Source organism: Pinus tabuliformis, chromosome 7, assembly GCF_031772625.1.
Source record: "Pinus tabuliformis cultivar Carrire ecotype Pingquan chromosome 7, CPIR1, whole genome shotgun sequence".
Lineage (NCBI taxonomy): Eukaryota > Viridiplantae > Streptophyta > Pinopsida > Pinales > Pinaceae > Pinus > Pinus tabuliformis.
The window spans coordinates 1,561,698,626-1,561,718,065 of NC_142293.1; the positions used below are offsets into that span (position 1 = coordinate 1,561,698,626).

Genomic DNA, 19,440 nt, shown 5'->3' on the forward strand with positions numbered 1-19,440 from the left:
CTTTTTCTAGAGGAAGGTATACTCCGGATCTTTCATAGCTGCTTCCTTTATGATTTCATGGATATTTGAGCTTGCTTGGCTCATTTGGACCTCATAAATGTAATGTACTTTTCTGCTCAATGCGTCGGCCACCCGATTTTCCTTTCCTTTAAGATGTTTCATGTCGAAATTGAATTCGCTTAAGAATGTTGTCCATCTGGCTTGTCAAGCGTTTAAGCTAGATTGGTTGAAGAAATTTGTAAGGCTGCTATGATCAGTTAATAACAGGAATTTCTTCCCGAACTAGTGTTTCCACATTTTAAGTGCATGCACTACCGCTGTCAACTCAAGGTCATACACAAAATATCGTTGTTCATATTCCTTCAATTTATATGATTCATATGCAATAACATTTCCTTCTTGTGTCAGTGCTCCACCAACACCCTCTTTACTTGCATCTGTGCAAACCATGAAAGACTTTTCCGGATCTGCCACTTTTAACACTGGTGCAGTGGTAAGAAGGTGTTTCGGCTTTTCAAAACTTTTCTCACACTCGACTGTCCATTTGAAAGCACGCCTCTTTTTTTGTAAGGAGGTCATTGGAAACAGTAGTACCCGGCGAAACCCAAGAATGATCTGATATCAGCGACATTCTTTGGGGCTATCCATTCCATGATTGTTTTTATCTTCTCCGAATATACCGCTATTCCATCAGTTGAAATAACATGACCCAAGTACAAAATCAGATCTTTGAGAAAGTCACACTTGCTGAATTTAGCATATAATTGATTTTCCTGCAGCGTTTGTAATACTATTCTCATATGTTCTTTCTGCTCCTGCTGATTCATAGAGTATATTAAAATGTCATCAATGAAAATTAGTACAAATTTATCAAGGTAGGGCTGGAAAATACCATGCATCAGACTCATAAAAGTGGCTGGGGAATTTGCGAGGCCAAATGGCAACACCATGAACTCATAATTACCATAATGGGTATGGAATGTTGTCTTGTAAATTTCCTCCTCTTTTATTCTTATTTGATGGTAGCCCGATCTTAAGTCGATTTTCGAGAACACTTTAGCTCCTTGTACCTGATCAAATAGATCATCAATATGGGGCAAAGGATATTTATTCTTAATGGTTAGCTTGTTTAATTGACAATAATTGATACATAATCTTAGGGTCGCATCCTTTTTCCGTACAAATAATATGGGAGCTCCCCAAGGAGACACACTAGGGTGGATATACTTTTTGTTTAGGAGCTCCTGAAGCTGCATTTTGAGTTCTATTAACTTAGGTATGCTCATGCGATAAGGGGCCCTGGATATAGGGGCTACACCCAAAATGAGCTCAATAGTGAAATCAATATCATGTTTTGGAGGTAAACTTGGAATGGATTCCGAAAACACATCAACAAATTCTTGAATGACAAGAATGTTTTCCAAGGAGGTCATTTTATTTTTGGTATTGGTAAACCCCACCTAAACAACATATATTTGACAGCCTTTTCTGATACATTTTCCTAACTGATTAACAATAATAGGACGTAACTTGGTGCTGGTTTTTATTCCTTGGAGTTCCTTCCTTTGGCCTGATTCAAAAATAAAACTTACAGTTTTCTGTTTGCAGTCCACTAGGGACCAACATTTTTCCAACCAGTCCATCCCGATTAAAATATCATAAGAACCCAAAGGAAGTATATTAAGGTCAACATAAATAGGTTGCCCTGAAATGGTTATGGGACAACGTTCTATTTTTGTGCTTACCCTTCTTTTTGTCCCAGTGGCTAATTGAACTAGCCAAGGTTTTGAAAATTTTATGCTCAGTAGTTGACACTTTTCTACCACCTTAGGACTAACATAGCTTAAGTAGTGCCTAGATCAAATAAGACAGAGACAGGTTGCTTAGTAATCATACCTTCACATTCAATCATGGTGGTTTGAAATTCTACCTAATGATCATCCAGAGCAGCGTTAATTCTGGGCATGCTCCTTGCCACTTCCCCAATCGTGGATGCTTCTTGCATATTTGATAATTGTTCTGTTCTAGCCCTGTGTGGACAATTTTTGTAATAATGGGGTTCTCTGCATCCCCAACATTGCAGCGGTGGTTTTGATTGTTGATCATTGACAGATCTAGTGACTCATTCTGCTAGTCTGTTCTTAGAATATGCAGTTTTGGGTTGATTCCTGGCTGGAAACTTGCTGAAAGGTTTTTGTTGTACATTCCTACTACTAGCAAATTTTGGGTGTCTGTTTGGAATCAGGTTTCTACCCTTCCTATTCAACCCCCCTTTTGGTCCTTCATTATTCTATTTCATTTGATGGTAGCAAATGCGGGCTTTCTGCATGGCATCGTCCATTGTCTTGGGGTAGTCAAATTCCAGTTTTTCCTTCATAAAGTTGGGTAAGCTGCTGATGAAGTGCTGAATTTTGGCCTTTTCCTCTTGCATGTAAGGCACATAACATAGTAAGGATGTGAATCGTGCCATGTATTCATCCATGGTTAAGGTTCCCAATCTTAACTCGTGAAATTCTTTTGATTTTTCATCATAATAGCACTCAGTTAGATACTTGTCTTTAAAATGTTTTTGAAACTCATTCCATGTAACCTGCTCTTTGTCAATTTTTCTTACCGTCTTGATTTCCTCCCACTGGAGGGTCGCTTTACCCCTTAGCTGATAAACAACCAATCGTGCCTTCAGTTTGTCAGTGTACTCGTAAATTTGAAAGTACTTGCCCATATCGATTAACCAGGCCTCCGCTGCCTCTTCAGATTCTCCCTCAAAGAGTGAGGGCTTGATATTTTTAAATTCTCCTTGTAATTCTGACTTTCTTCTTTTGGTTTTACGTTGGTCAGAGACATTGTCTAAACGTCCTTCTTCATCTTCCCTATGTTTTTCAACTGACTCAACATTTTCTTCTCCATTCTGAGTTGTTGAGGTCTTTTCCCGGTCTTCCGCACTGGGGTCTGGGTGGCGTTGATTCTATCGATTGGAAAGACTTCTTAGAATTCTCTCCTGTTCTAAACACAACCATTCATTATCTGTTCTTAAATTTGTCATTTCCGCAGGCAGCCGCTGTACAGTTTCGAGTAACATTGCATTAACTTGCCTTGATTCCTCACCCAGTTGTATCCAAATATCAGATTAGCTTTCACATATGTTGTTCTGGGTGATTCAGGTGGTCCATGAGCTCCTCTGCATTCTAAACTTTCTTTTCTTTTCATAGTCTCTGTGTTTATACATACATTTACATAGTTAATTATTATATATATTTTTATATACTCAACACATTTATTTCAGGTATAGTTGTACATATATCCTAGAGAGTCTCAGTATACGAACCTGAGCTCTGATACCATTTGTAACAGTCACTTTTAACAAAATATAATAACAATATATATATATATATATATATATATATATATATATATATATATATATATATATATATATATATATATAATTTCATTTACCCAGAAACTTGGTTATCGATACATATTTATATTTCTGCATTTAATTTCTTGATATGATTTATGGTTACCGTAGAATCGGTCAGCTCACCCTCCAGTTGTATGTGCTTAATACATGCACATATTACCATGTTGCAACGGAGGTTAGTGTTAGTGGATCACATGGCCACATCGGTACCTTGGCATTTACTACCTTTCTCTCGCTTAGTTGGTCCTCGTACGTTGGGATACGTGGCGTGATCTCGGCCGATGATGCTATATTTGATTGCTACCTAATTCAGCATTACAGTGCCATCTGCCCACCTCACCTCCGTCGATTCTTGTCTGGCGATCCAACGGTGGTGGTTGTGTAGGATTTTATCACCTAACTGCTTCCTCGCACCTAGCGTCTTGTGGATTCAGTGTTACCTTTGGTTTGTGGCTTCTTGTTGTTCTGCAATGGCGAAATGATTTGCTGAGGGTTACAGTGGGGCAGTCCCTCCTTCTGCGGCTTGCACTAGTTATGATGGCTGGTTCGGAGAAGGAGAGTGTTGTTTGATACAGAATATCAATAGTTCTTTTAATTTTTTGGAAGACATGGCTCTTACAGAGGCTGATAGACTGTTGCCTTTGTCTAGGTTGGGTCGAGGGTATCTCAGAGCGATGCCAATAGTTATACTCCGGGGTTCGGAAGGTAAACTTCGTTAACTCGAAGACTCATGAGTTTTTGACAATTTCTTGAGCTTAGAATGATTTATTAAGGGTTTCAGTGAATGTGCAGGTGGTTGCTTGGAGAGTACATCCTCCAGTTTCAGGTATCATTCTTCTTAAAATGAAACGTGTTTTCACAATTTTTATCTCTGTTAGATAGCCAATTAATAATTTTATGTTTGAATGTGTTTTATGATAGGTATTCTCTTTACCCTGTTCTGCTCGTGCAAGCCTGGAACTTACCCTTCAAGATTCAAACTCTTATGGTTTCGCTAGTTGTTTCCAGGTTGGAATTCTGGTCCTCAGCAGTTTAGTTAAAGAGGGGTTTAATGTTCCACTTAGTCGAGAGCAGAGAGCTGCCTAGATTTCTTGTACTCCTTAATTAGTTAGTCATTTAAGCGAGTTGACAGACTCTGTGTATGGTTTGAGCAATATGGGGAAAATTTACTTGTCCCTGAACATATTTCTTTTTGTTGTTGTATCTTGTTCTTATGTCAATTAAGTTATTAGCTAAAAAACTCTAAGATTTTGGTCGTAATTGACTCGAAGGCGTCATTCTGAAACTGTAATTGTTTGTTCATAGTGGAGTATATGCTGATATGTAATACATTTGTAAGTTAACTGATATTTTGGGTATGCCGTTTCATATTTCACAAAGGGTCGACTGACTCTGTTCTAATCTCAGAGTATTATTGTTATTGAATACTATTCGGTCCTTGTGGATTAACTGTTTTAATAAGGGTTTGTAGAATGAGGGTTTATACAAGGGTTTATTCGTAGACTGATAGATATTACATGGGTGACAGATGAGGTGGTACCTCTGCTTTCCAAACAGATCTTCATTGCATTTTCTAGTTGCATGTTGTAGTTAAATTATGGAGCAGTAACATATGTGTATAATCTCGACACGTATAATACAACTAGTCCTTGGGTGTATTCCATGAAGGTTTTGCACAATTCGTTCTGAATACTTAAGAGCGTAATCTCATTTGTTTTATACTAAGTTAAATCTTTCATACACGGAAATTACCTACAATATTCTTTACATAATTTCATCAGAGAGTTTTTATTGTTCCTTATAGTGAGAATGAAATTAAATATACTCCATCTACTGTTTTAATGTATCTTTTTCTAAAGAACTTCCTTGCTTATCTGTAGTACATACAGAGAATTTCTTTATACTAAAGACAATAAGATGTCCTACTTAATCAATTAAATTATTACCATATAGCATAGTACCAATTCTTAAATTAAGCATTTCATGGTACTTATCTGTTTTAATAACAGCAACAGCTAGCCAACAATCCTCGTTGAAAAGTCTCTCCTCCCTGCCACGAGTTCTGGCAATTACGTCCAAACTCTCCCCCAACACTTTCTTTTAGTATCACAGTTAATTATTTCCAGTTACAGTCAAGTACCTTGGGTTCCTGGACTACAATCCTACCCCCAAGTCCTGTACTCTTTTCTGACTGTCTTTCTCGAGAATTCTCCCACTTGTCTGTTTCCTCTAGCTCCATGATATCTCCTGGATTCTTTTGCTCCCTTCTAAATCTCCCTTCAGGGAAGATTGGGTAATTGTCTTTGTAACTGTTTCTTTTAATTCTTGTTAAAAGTTTCTATTTTTTGTTAAAGTATCATTACCAAATATTTAGGTAACCATAATTTATTTTTCTTGGCCTTCCAACCTCAACCACTTATTGTTACACAACATAATGTAATAAAACTTAAAGTAACAGATAATAAAATTAACTTATTAACCTTAGTAATTTCATGCACTTTGGGGTGTTACACAATTCCAATGGAATATCTACAGCAATCTGTGGATCATATGAATATTGTTTGTGCAAAGGCTCAAACAAAAAGGTTGAGTTTGTAGCTTTATAGACCTTTCTTCATTTTGCATGTAAGTAGGAAGTATCCAGATTAGAGGTCACTGATGACTCTAAATTGGTGATAGATTGGACATGCAAAAATTTTGTGGTAGATAATGTATGTCTTTCCCCTGCTTTAGGAAATTCAAAATATTCTTCTATAGTTTTCAATGGTACTCTTTCAAGCATAACAAAAAATATTGAATCAAAAGGTAGATGAATTATTAGATGCAGTTTTGGAATTATAGCCCATACTTTTTTGTTTCTATGAGTATTGGGATAGCTAAGAACTCATCATTTTTTGTATCTCTTTCATGTGCAAATGTTTCAGAGATGTTTCTTGAAACAAGTGGTTAAGCATCAACTTTTGTTATCATTAAGGAAATGCTTTTTGTTTTGTTAATAAAAATGGTGAATTTAATGTCATAATTATAGTGGTTATTTGGACTTTTAGGAAGGGACTCTTTAGATACTAAAATTTGATGAGTCATTTAGATAGTAACACGTATATTATCCATATATATATATTCTTCGTATTCAACATTCAAGATGAGAAAGATTAATTTCTACATTATCATCTTCCCAAACTAAATTTTTCCATCACTCTAAATCTTCAATATTAAACCCTAATATTGATATATGGAATTCTTATATTTGATGTAACATCCTTCTCTTATTGTTATATTTATTCCTAATGACTCCAAAAAATGTTACCTCTACTGCAAATGTTGTTTTTATAATAAAATAATTTGCAAGCAGGATTACTGAGTCCGATTTTTATTATTTGATGATCTCTGTGATTTGGTTGAATCTTTCATTATTCCATTTTTGCAAACAAATCTCATTGGTAATTTGGTATTTCGATGAATTAGTCATTGTTATAGGCTTGTAAACAATCTCATTAGCATAGGGTTATCATTCTCAATGACCTCTGATGAAATAAGTAAACAAGAAATGGAAGGTTGGGAGTAGAGCATGCTTGCAAAAGTGGGGAACTCGATGCTTTCGTGACATTATGACAAGGAGGGCATTATGGCGGGAAAGATAATTTGGATTTGTTATGAGGGGTGGGTTGGGTATATGCAATTTTGAACCCTAGACCAACTAAGGATGTAATTTTGCTTCCAAACTAGTTATCTTGTTAATAACACATAAAGAGGGGGTACCCTCACAACCTGTTGACAAGTTAAAAGTTTGATGAGTTTGTTGAGATTAGAATGGTAATTTTCAAAGTCTCAAACTGTTTTAAGTGATAAGACATGATAGTGACTATGAAAATTGATCCATTTCATCTTTATATAATATTTATTCTATATATGGACAATGAAATACAAGAGAAATTTAAGTTTCTATATATCTTCTAAAGAATGTAGCGGGAGGTTAAATTTAAGAAGAAAGTTACACTAACATAAATGTCCCAAAATAATGAAAATCTTTGCAGGCACAAGGTACATATTAGAGGAGTTCAATTTCTTCGGGGTTTTTTAAAATGACATGAAATAAATTTTGAAGACAAAAATTATGAGGTATCTATCAGTTAAAAATATCATCAACACTAGGAAGAAATGAATTTTATCAGTAATTTACTGTAAATATGAGAAAAAATCAGTTCACAGATAGAATTGTTGTATCAATGAATGTTGTGAAAGTAATCATGAAAATCTCTGTGATCAAGACAACTCGCTCGGGCATTCCTATTAAGAAATATTAGCATCTCTGTGAAAAGGTTGTTGGATGAATATGTCATTTATATACAATAGTGATTTGCAAGAGGATTGAAATATAAGTTAAGATGGCTCTCCTGAAATTGACAAATGGTTCATCATCTTTGAATTTTTTTATTAACATTTTTGTTAAAATGTAATTATGTCAATATTCTTAATCATGGGGAGTGTTTGGTATGGACCAATTAAACAACACTCGATGAATTTTTTAATGAAACCAATAACTCAGGAGTTTATACTGTAACAACACAACAAAGTGGTTAATGGTCCTTTCCATATATAATAGTCAAGCTCAACATTTTATAGTATGGATCGTTTCTTATGTTGCATTCCAATGTTGCCATAATTTAGGATCTACTCATAATACATTGATATTTATGTTGTTTAAAACTAAGGAATGTGACAATAAAAAATCCCCAAGTCTTGAACATGATGAGGAAGGTATTTAAAGACAAAAGAAATGTCTTACGCGAAGCAAATTGTATGGTGGCTATATATGTACTAGCCACCACATGCATGGGTAATCTGAAGTATTAGTTTTCAACATGCATGCTTTGTGTAAGGTTTGCTAGGATAGAAGGTTTCTCTCAAGGATAAAGGTTGTTGCATGTCAAGTAATGATTACCATGTTTCTTTACCAGGCATCTACGTTAAGAATGGATGCCATATGAAGCTTGCACCTAGATGCTTGGATGTGATTCTTTATGGATTGAGCAGGTGTGGGTGCAATAGGGTTGATCTATCCTAGTGTGAAATTTGCAATGTGCATGTGAAATCATTTTTCTAATATGCATATGTCTTGAAGTGTAAGGGAGCAATGTAGGGTAGTTATACACCTAGGAGTAAGGGTAAAGGGAAATGCTTGGGTTTGCTCTGGGAGAGGAATGTTTATAGATTCATTGAATTTTGATTGCCTTTTTACTTGTATAGTGGAGAAGGCCTTGTAGAAATATGATGTAGAATTGCAAATGCTCAAGAAGTTTTATCTAAAATCAAGAGACCCAATCCTACTCTACTAATTTTTGGAATTCAATTCACAATTTAGAATAACAATCACACACATGCAATATGAAATAACACACATGCACAATATTTTTCCCAAGGAAAACAACTTCTAAAAACCACTTATGCCTACTTGCATTAATCAGATGAATAGAGATGTATTACAAGTGAATAATCTCTCTCTGCTAAATGAGAAGCTCTGACCCAAACTTAGTCAAATTATGCCTCAGCTTCAACCCCTATTTCCTTGTGCAATTCATGAGGAATTAGGCCCCTATTATTTAGGAATTTTCCTCCAATTGAGTGCATAATTCCCAAGGTTGATAATTTGGTTGCATGCAACACTTGTACACTCAAGACTAGTCTACAATTGATGTTACACTGCCTTGGAATCTCCACCAGAGCTCCGGAACTCGAATTCTCTACATGCACTAGCTATTTTGGGCTGAGTGACACTGTTCTCTGACTACACAACTGACCTTCCACTAGTTCTATCAACTTTGAGAACTAGTTTAACTGAAAACAACTTGAAATAACTGACCATATCTTCATTAATATAACAATTTTTCATTTCTTTGTGAGTAAATAGAAAAAAAAAAAAAAAAAACACTTCCTTGTAAGTAAATAGAAATGCAAGAATATCCTCTGCTTATCCTTTTTCACATTAGAAATTCGAATCGATTAACCACTCATGTGAATACGCTCACAGGTACCGTTAATCCAAATAATGACTTCAAAGTAAGTGGGTTTACTTTTGTCTTTGTTTTCAATGCTAAAAAATAAGAAACTCTTAAGTTCCTGTCCTCTTCTCTTAATTTCATCAATTGTTTCATTACTTAGATAATTATAGATAGTTTTCATTTACAGTGACTCATTTTTGGAGTGGTTATCACGTAACCCTACTCAAGTTCCTCAGCCTCAATATGTCGAAGTCCCTATCAAAATGCAGACGAGAAGAAGAGAAAGGATTCATTCGTATGAATTCAATTCAGCTTCCCACTTATTTATATGCTTGGTTTGTTGAACTCACGTTCAATGATTTTTGTAATATTGATTCGTTTTCTTATTTAATGGATTTGCAGCCTTACTGCTTTGTGGTGTTGTAGATTGTGCGAGAAATGTTGTTGATGGCGAGGATTAGGTTTCTCCTGGCCTAAAATGAATGGGATTCTATGGATGTACAATATTTAATAAAATAATCATATTCTATGGTTACTGTAATATGTGATTTTACTTGGTATTGGAGAGAGATATGTGTTTTCATGTTCATTATAATTTTTTTTAGGAGTTTACCATTGAAAAAGTTTTATGTATGTAACTTGGTTTTAAAATAATATATTAATGTATGAATTCTGTATGGTTTCTTCTATTTGATTCTCAACTAATAATTCTCAATATTAGTTGTCTGGTTAATTTACTTTACCGATCATCATTTGTTATGTGTCTTATACCTTACACGTATTTTGGGCAAAATCAAAATCTTCTGAGTTCATAGGTAACTCTGATATTTTACTTTTGATTTCCGATGAGATGAAATATAAGTTTAAGCTTAAATCTTTATTGTTAGGTGTCTCTATGTACTATTTAATTTTACTCTCATTTAAGTTTTCAAGATTAAAATATTGCTTGACAATTAATTCTCAGTGTTATGTAGGTTCATGTTCATGTATACACGGCTTATAAAAAATTTATGCTCTGTGAACCTTCTAGTGTTTAGGGGCTTAGCTTCTTCTTGATCTTTTTTATATTGAGAATTTATTTGCACTTTGAATTATTTCTACTACTTAATGTTTCTTAAAAACAAAAGTTAATTTCATTTGGATGAATGAGATTTGAACTTGGACATTGGACCTTTATCTGAATTAGTTAATTTCATTTGGATGAATGAGATTTGAACTTGGACTTTTCTCTGAATTAGTTAATTTCATTTGGATGAATGAGATTTGAACTTGGACCTTTCTCTCATAATTATTAACGTAACTTTTTATTATTAAGTGGTGTTGTTATTGAAGCAACAATTGTGTTCAGTGGGTTATATTTGATTGAAATTTACTTATTTGTTTTTCAAAAAAATCCATTTTGGAAGTGTTTGAATTATTTTTTAATGGTCAAAATGAATTCAACATCATCAAAAATTCCTAAAAAATCTAAAATTCTAAAACTTAACAATTGTAACCTAAATTTCCAAAAATTTCTACTAATTTTATCAAAATTATACTCACATTTCCACTATTTTCTAATAAAAATTTCCACTATTTTCTAATAAAAATGTCACCTTCTCATTAAACTATTTGTAAGTCATATTTTTGTTTCCAAAGAAAATTTAAACTACCTGTCATTAAACCATTTGTAAGTCATATTTTTCTTTCCTATTTTGAGGTCAAATTGCATTCAGTTTTAGTAGCCAAACTTCAGGTATGTAAGCCGTTAAAAGTTACTTGTCTTCAGATACCACATAGCCCTAACATAATTAAATAGCATATTAGCTAATATTTTTTTAAATAGCATATTAGCTAATATTTTTTTAATCAATAGTTTAGTTGCAAAGATTTATAGATATTTTAATTACATTGTGATATCTAATCACTTTATATTTACAAATAAGATTATGGAGTGAGACAAACATTGTATGCCTTTATAGATATATAGCTTTTGGAGTGAGACAAACATTGTATGCTTTTATAGATATATAGATTAAAGCTGTGTAGGATTGATAAAAAAAAAATTATTTTTATCAATCCTGCTGCTTGTCTCTTCAGCGACTCGATCTCCTTCGGCCCCACATAAGAATGAACTTTGCCTCATCTCCTTCACGTTTGCCATCTGCCCGTCTTTGTATTCGATTTGATCATATTCGTAGTGGGGGAATTTAACTGTGGGATTCGTCGGGGGTCAGAGGATTTCTCTTTCCCAGACTGGATGAACCGAAGGCCTCGCAGCTTCCCTCGCCATTTCGCCCAGAGCTTTCAAGAACTAAACGAGGCCAAGCGCGTCGCTCATGGTGTGATTCAAACGAAGGGCGAAAATGAACCCTCCGCATCTCAACCGCCTTACATAATTTCGATTGGAACATGAATTGAGTTCATCAAAGCATGAGTGAAGGAGGGGAGAATTGGTAATAGTTTCTGAGCCCGGCACATCATGCAGCAGATCAGCCAAGTAGGGGAGGGCGGGTGCAGGTCTCTGAATTCCTCCATGGAAACATCGGCATCAGCTTCTACAAACAACACGCCTTCGCTGGTGCAGTTCACGAGGAGCTTATCGCAGGGCGCTTCTCTCAATCTTCCGGCAAAAGGATAGTAAAATACCAAAACCTTCACCAGCGCTTCTCTGATAACTTTGGCGGTATCCTCACTTTTTTTCGACGGATTGAAGCGATAGAATTGGACGATGGGAATATGAAATCTGAAAGACAGTTGATCATCTATATTGGAAAGGTATAGCAACACTTTCGGAGTAGGCAGGGAAGGAACGACGAGGACAGATGGCTTTCTGGTGACCTTCATATTCAGAGCAACCATGAAAACAAAGGTATCGAGAATCAATGAAAAACTATGACGCAAGCACGCAATCGAAGATCAGCAGAGCAGGATGTAGTGCGTTGCAGACTTGTTTCAAGATGGGGAAGACGACGAAGCAAGCGTTTGGTGAGATATATATAAATTGAAGCCTTTTCTCAGGTGATATGACCAGTACAACGTCGTCTCATATGTTTATTATTTTGTAACAGGGTTTTTAAAATTGTAATTTAATTATTAATAATTTTATTGATACGATTGTTTTTAATTTTATAATAGAGTTTTTAAAATTTCAATTTAAATATTAATATTTATTAAGTAGGGATTTAATTTTTATTAAAGGTTTTAGAATATTTGTAATAATATGGGGTGGATTAGACAATATCTTGGTCTCGGATTTAAAAGCAAATTTCAGAAAAGAAGTTGGTATGGTGTAATGTACAAATGTATCAAGAATGGATCATTCTAAGCCAATAAGGGTAGTAGTCTAAAGGTGCATTGAAGGTATCACGATTGTATTTTTGTTTAAGATGGATTGTCAGAGACTGCATTCATATAAAACTCTATTAGTTGTTGCTTATATTTCGATTCTTTTGATTTCAACAGGTAATAAATCGATCTAAGAACTTCATTATCCATTGAATATATATACATTTGGAAGCATCAGTGGCTGCATGTTGTGTTAGTGTGGGTTTTTGAAATTTGAAGGGTTCCTGCATCCATTAAGGCCAAAAATTGGGTTAATGTGGGTTATGGTTGCATGTTTTTTGGTATTTCACATTGCAGGGGAAAATGAGTCGAAGGAATCATCACAACCAAACACTAGAATTGGTGTAAACTATGGAACAAAAAGGAATAAATTTCCATCACCGAAGCAGGTAGCCAAGATGCTTGGAAACATCATTGTCAATAGAGTCAAGATCTACAACTCATATTCCTCTATACTGTAAGCATTTTCCAACACAGGCATTGCAGTTGTTGTGGGTCTTGAGAATGAGAAAGTCCATAGGATAAGTGAAAGTCCAACTACAAGCTAAGCTTGGGTGGCTTAGAGGATTTCTCCTTATTACCCTTCAACCTTAATATTTATGATAACCGTAGGGAATGAGGTCCTTACAAATAGTTATGGGTCATTAGACTCTGAACTAGTGCTTGCAATACAGAACATTCATTCTAGTTTGGTTTCTTTACGCTTGGATGACAATATTAAGGTATCTACTCCACACCATATGGCTATCCTTTCAAGTTCCTTTCCTCCTTCGGCCTCCACATTTGCTACTAGTTTTCTACCAATTATGTATCCTCCCCTCCAATTCTTGGATGATATAGGTGTTCTATTCATGTTGAATTCATATCCTTATTTTGAAAACAAAGACAATCCCAAAGAAGTTTCAATGGACTATGTGATGTTTGGGTAGTCTTTAGGGGTTTCAGATCCAAAAGGGTTCACCTATAACAATATGCTAGATGTTCAAATTCATTCCATTTACTCTATTATGGTTGCTTTGGTTCACAATGACACTATCCCTGTAACTGTCTCTGAGACTGGTTGGCCTTCCAAAGGAGACCCAGATGATATAGGATTGAATCCTAAGAATGCTAGAAATTATAACACCAGAGTCATCAAACATGTTACTTCCAATGAAGGAACTCCAATGAGGCCTATAGAGTCATAGATACCTTTATTTTTGCACTTTTTAATGAGAACCATAAACTAGGGCCAACCACTGAGAGGAACTTTGGGTTGCTAAACCCTGATGGTTCAAAATTATATGATGTAGATTTGAGTTGTGGTTGGTGTGCATCTCCTCCTCCACCATATTTTCCTCGTGCAAGCCCACCACCTAACATGATTTATTTATTTTCAAGACCACCAAAAGGTTCAAGGGGAGGCCTTGGCAGTGTTTTTTATTGCATTGCCAAACCAAGTTCTGATCCATCTGTTCTTCAAGAGTCTTTTGATTTTTCTTGTGGGATGGGTAGTGAAAATCGTGCTTCAATTCGTCAAGGTGGACCTTACTATAATCCAAATATTGTTCATGCCCGTGCTTCATATACAATGAATAGTTACTATCAGATTCACAGTAGAAACTACTAGAATTGTGATTTCAAAGGCACTAGTATGGCCACATTTACCGATCCAGGTAAGGATTATTCCACTCATTTTATCTTCTAGGGAATGTCTTCCTTTAATTTTTCCTTTTTTTTGGCTACTTGAAAAGTATGATGCATTATTTGTTTTTGTGCCTCATACTTAATATGATTCCATACATTAAATTTCCATATATTGGGAATTGGACTTGGAAGTATTCTTCTATATTCTAATTTATGCACTATAATCACCCTCATAATGTATAGTTCAAATTTTTAAACCAAAATCGCCATGAAGATACCAGTGTGCAGGTCACTAAAATTTTCAATATAAACTATTAAAATGAGGGCCTGACTGGTTAAATCATGTGTTGTTTTGGTTCAGGCTATGGATCTTGTCACTATCCTCAAGAATGAGCATCCAATAAAATTGGCAAGGTGCTTTCAGAAACTCAATCTCATCCATTCCTCTTAGATATCAAAGATTATAAAAGCCAATCCTTTTTCCAGAACATTGGACTGATTGTAATACTCATTATTTGAATCAGTTGCTCATTGTGATGGTGTACTTACAAATGATTTTGGAACCCTGAGGAATTTTAGCAGGTTATCCAAAATGTGATTTAAACTTAATCGTCACATGTACTAATAGAACCATTGGGAGCTTATTCGACATATTTATTTATAGTACCACTTCCTAGATATGAAATTCAGACAACTTATTCTGCTTCTCTAGTGAAGCTTTGTGTTTATGTTTTTCATGCGCTATAGGCTAAGCACAGGCTATCGCAACCCAGTGGATTGGATAATTTTGTATTGTTTTGAACGTATGGAGTAGAATGCTTATATTCAGTGAGGAATGAGAAGGAAATTTTGATGTGGTGTCAACTTTGTATATTTTAGAGGATACATAAATTGATATATATGTGATGTCTGTAGTTGCAAGATATATTTATTGTACTGGCTAATGTTTGACACATTCTCCAAATGGGTAGTACTGCCTATATAGAATTGTAACCTTAATACAGATTAGGACTTCCATTTTTCTGGGAAACTAACTATTTAGTTTCACTTGTTAAACATGGCTTATAATTGAACTTCTTGTGTATTATCCATGTTTTTTATCAAACGAGTGGATCTACCTTGAAAGAGTGCTTGAATTCTTCATTGTATTTGTTTGTGGAGATTCTCTTTTATGTAAATTCCAAATGGTTAGTTAAATTTGTTATCAATTTAAACCATCCAATAAAAATTAGTTCATACTAACATGACTTGACTAATATGAAGATATTGAATCAAAACTAGGTTTTTGTGATATGACTTAATTGATATGAATCCAATTCAATGATGGGTGACTTGTTGTGTTGATGAAATCTAGTAGGGATGTCAAATTTAATGGGCCATTGTTGAATCACTGAACAAAACATTATTTCATCAACTTTCTAACTAATGCACAATGATGTAATAATCTGCTTCTTCAATGGGTGGTTGCTTCAAAATCTTGCTTTGAGTTTTCAATTTGGTTCCTTTGTTGGGGTTTTTCTCTTCAATTTAAGAAGACTATAGTGGAAATTTTTAGGGAACCTATGGGTTTTATGCCATTCCCTTACATCCACAAGAACATATGTTTTAGTTATGCTTTATGTGTTCTACATGCGATTTTGGTTCTGAGGTATGCTACCCATGATATTGTAATGAAATTGGTTCATGTCATTGATTGACAAAGATCATTGTAACATTCAACAAAGTTTTAGGGATAGATGACTAGAATTGGACACGACAATTCTTTATATGTATCTAAATTGGGTCATAGTAAAGCATTAATTATATGTTATTATGGAGTTGCTTACTTCCACTTTTTGGTTCATCTTTATTCCTCATGGATGCAATAGGTACATCCCAAAAATGTTCTAACTACCTGTAAGCTACTGGTAGGGCAACAATGGATTTGTTTTTTTAACTTTACAAAGTGTTCAAACTATATTTGATCGTAAATAATGATTGATACTAAGATGGAGTATGGAATGCGATATTTGCATGTGTCATGTGAATGTTAAGCTACTATCTATTTTGGTACTGGTATAAGACATTATGATTTTGTTTTGTATCGGATGGGCATTTGTACATATCATGTGAATGATTGTAACATATTATCAATATTAAGACAGCGTAATAATCACGATTGAATTATTTTTTCCCTGTTGGGCAAAGGCATTTGTACTATTTAGCAATATACATGCTAATCTTGATAGCTTATTCTATAGCATCACATATATACAAATGTTGGGATTTATTTACCGAATAATCTTTTGAATAGGAATTTTGACATACGTAGCAGCCATGAACATTGAAAAGTCTAAGTATGGTTGTGGGTGGCCTGTGATCAGAAAGTGAGGTAGCGAAACATTCATATGGAAAAGCATAACTACAATAGTATGGATCAACACAGACATCATATAGTGCAGCATATAGTTTCAATGCAAAGGCAATCAGTGCACAATAGTCAAATAACTAGATAACTATTTTATGAAAAGGATTGTTCATCACATAGAAGACACGTGTGCTCTATTTTTTCCATTTGTTTTCACCGTATCTCTTCAATTATGCATTGTGCATTAGTTTACATTTATCTCTACACCTAGTTTTTCTTGACTTGGGAAAAAAAATTGTTGAGGGTTACCTTAGAAATATTGTCTAAAATGCAGTCATTACTATGCCTCTGTATTTTAGTGATGCTTAGTGCTAAGCAATGAAATATGTTGGTAAAATTACAAGATTAGATGTAAAAAGAATTAGCAATAAGCCTACTCTAACAACCCTTTCTTATGGCATGAATGAGAAGGAGGGCCTAGTTGTTGTGTTTAATCTTAGTGGGGGTACTTTCGATGTAACAATGCTTGAAATATCCAATGGTGTATTCGAGGCATGTTCCTTCCCTTGAGATGTTAGGTTATTTTACATTGATTATTTATTTCTTCTCCTTCTCTGCTTTTTCACACAAATTATTGTAACCTTGTTAGCTTTTTTTTGCAAGTCAAGGCCACAAATGGTGATACTTTTTTGGCGAGTGAGGATTTTGATAATGCTCTCCTTGAGTATTTAGTTGTTGAGTTCAAAAAGACAAAAAATTACTTATTCTAGGATAAGATAGCCTTACGAAGGCTTCAAGAGGCTGCAGAGAAACCGAAGGTGGAGTTGTCATATTCTTCTTAGATAGATTAATCTACCATTTATCATGGAAGATGCATCTAGTATAGAGCATTTGAATGTTACATTAACTCATTTGAAGTTTGAAATCTTAGCAAATCACTTAATCGAGAGAACAAGAATCCCTTCCAAGAGTTGTAAAAAAAAAGCAGGGATTACGACATTGGAATTGGATGAAGTTATTCTTATGGGAGGAATGTACCGGGCGCCAAGGGTTCAAGAGATTGTTGTTCAGATTTTTGGAAATACGCCAAGTAAATGTGTTAATCCAGATGAGGCTATAACAATGGGTGCTGCCATCCAAAGTGGAATTTTGCAGGCTAATGTAAGGGAACTTCTTATACTGGATGTGACTCCACTTTCTCTTAGATTAGAAACACGACGGGGTTTTCACAAGGTTAATAAGCAGAAATATAACAATCCCAATGAATAAGAGTCATATATTATCAACTGATGCAGAAGGTCAAACTCAGTAGATAGACCATGATGTTACAAGAATTAAACCCATTCAGGGAGGAGAGTCTTCATCCTTGGGAGGAGGCCCCAAACCTTTAGTTGTGGGCTTAGTATCAGCTATCCATAATTTTCATGTGTGGGTTCATCATGATGGATAGAGCAATAGTAGGAAATTTGTCGAAGTGAGAGACCACTTTAGGGTTCTTGTTGCGGGTCAATGCCTTTGCTTCTCTTGACACTCTCTTACAACTTGACTTCCTTATGTTAATGTTGTTGCTTGAAGGTTGAGAGTGTGTAGTGTGCTAGAGAATATCCTTGAGGTGACACTTTGTTTTATTGTGCATTATCTAGTAGTCCATTAACTCATGTAAGTGGATTATTTCCATCCTCCCCTCCACATTTTTTCTTGGATATGCAAACTCAAATGTGCACAAATGAGAGACCCTTCTTGTTAATTACATCAACAATATGCTAAAAATCACTTGATACACATATGTTTGTTGTGTTCCAAAGATATAAGATACCAATTCTAATCTAGTGTTGTGTTGTGTGAAAATATATGGCCTAGGGGAGAGAATCTCCCAATACGGAAATATTTGAGGGAATATTAGATGAGAGCATGGAGGGGCTAACCTTAAAATGAGCATATTTTCAAAACTAAAACAAGTGCTTCAAGGTTTCATTCTAGCAACATAGTGGGCATTTAAGGTGTAGAATTAGTAGGTGTTCAAGCTCATGTTATTCTTCTCGAATTTATTCCTTACGGTGTTTCATTTGTAACATCTGGTGTAATTGTTAGTAATGATATATTTGATTTTAATGTCACGTCCAGAGACCAAATTGGTGTATGAGAGTCCCTTGTTTGTGGGACAAGGGATGAATCTCCCTTAACTGCTAAAGTCTTCGAAGCATACATCCTCTACCCCCCTCTGGTTGTGACCTCTTACTAGGAAACACATGCTCTTAACCATTAGGCCACTCAAGTTGTATAATAATAAAGCTATAATTTAATTAGTTTTATGGTTTTTTAATTTTAGCAATGTGAGATGTGTCATGTAATAAGTTTTTTGTTACCTATTATAGATTAATGTCTATGGGAATTTACCAACCGCTTAATTTATATGGTTGTGTTAGGTGGAAGGACTTAACCTCCAAGGAATATTCTAGAATATTAATAACAATATACACAAATCAAATCTTGAGATTTATCTCCAAAATAATTATGTGTTATTTTTTTCCCTTTTAATTAAATTGATTAATTAAAAAATGACATATAAACAAGTGAGTTATGGGTTTTCTGGGGCATTAATATTAATAAGCCATGGTATTAGCCCATGAAATTGTAACAAATCCTATTTAAAATTTAATAATCTCTATTGCAAACATCAACAACGGAGGAGGTAACTCTAGATATTGTTCTCAAGCAAA

General features: G+C 34.7%; 2 pseudogenes; both read left to right on the plus strand.

Moving 5' to 3' along the window:
* The first annotated feature begins 12,284 nt into the window (after positions 1 to 12,284).
* LOC149253999 (glucan endo-1,3-beta-glucosidase 14 pseudogene) lies at positions 12,285 to 14,766 on the plus strand (annotated as a pseudogene).
* Positions 14,767 to 17,584: 2,818 nt separating this feature from the next.
* Positions 17,585 to 17,989, plus strand: LOC149254000 (heat shock 70 kDa protein, mitochondrial pseudogene; annotated as a pseudogene).
* The last annotated feature ends 1,451 nt before the right edge of the window (positions 17,990 to 19,440 follow it).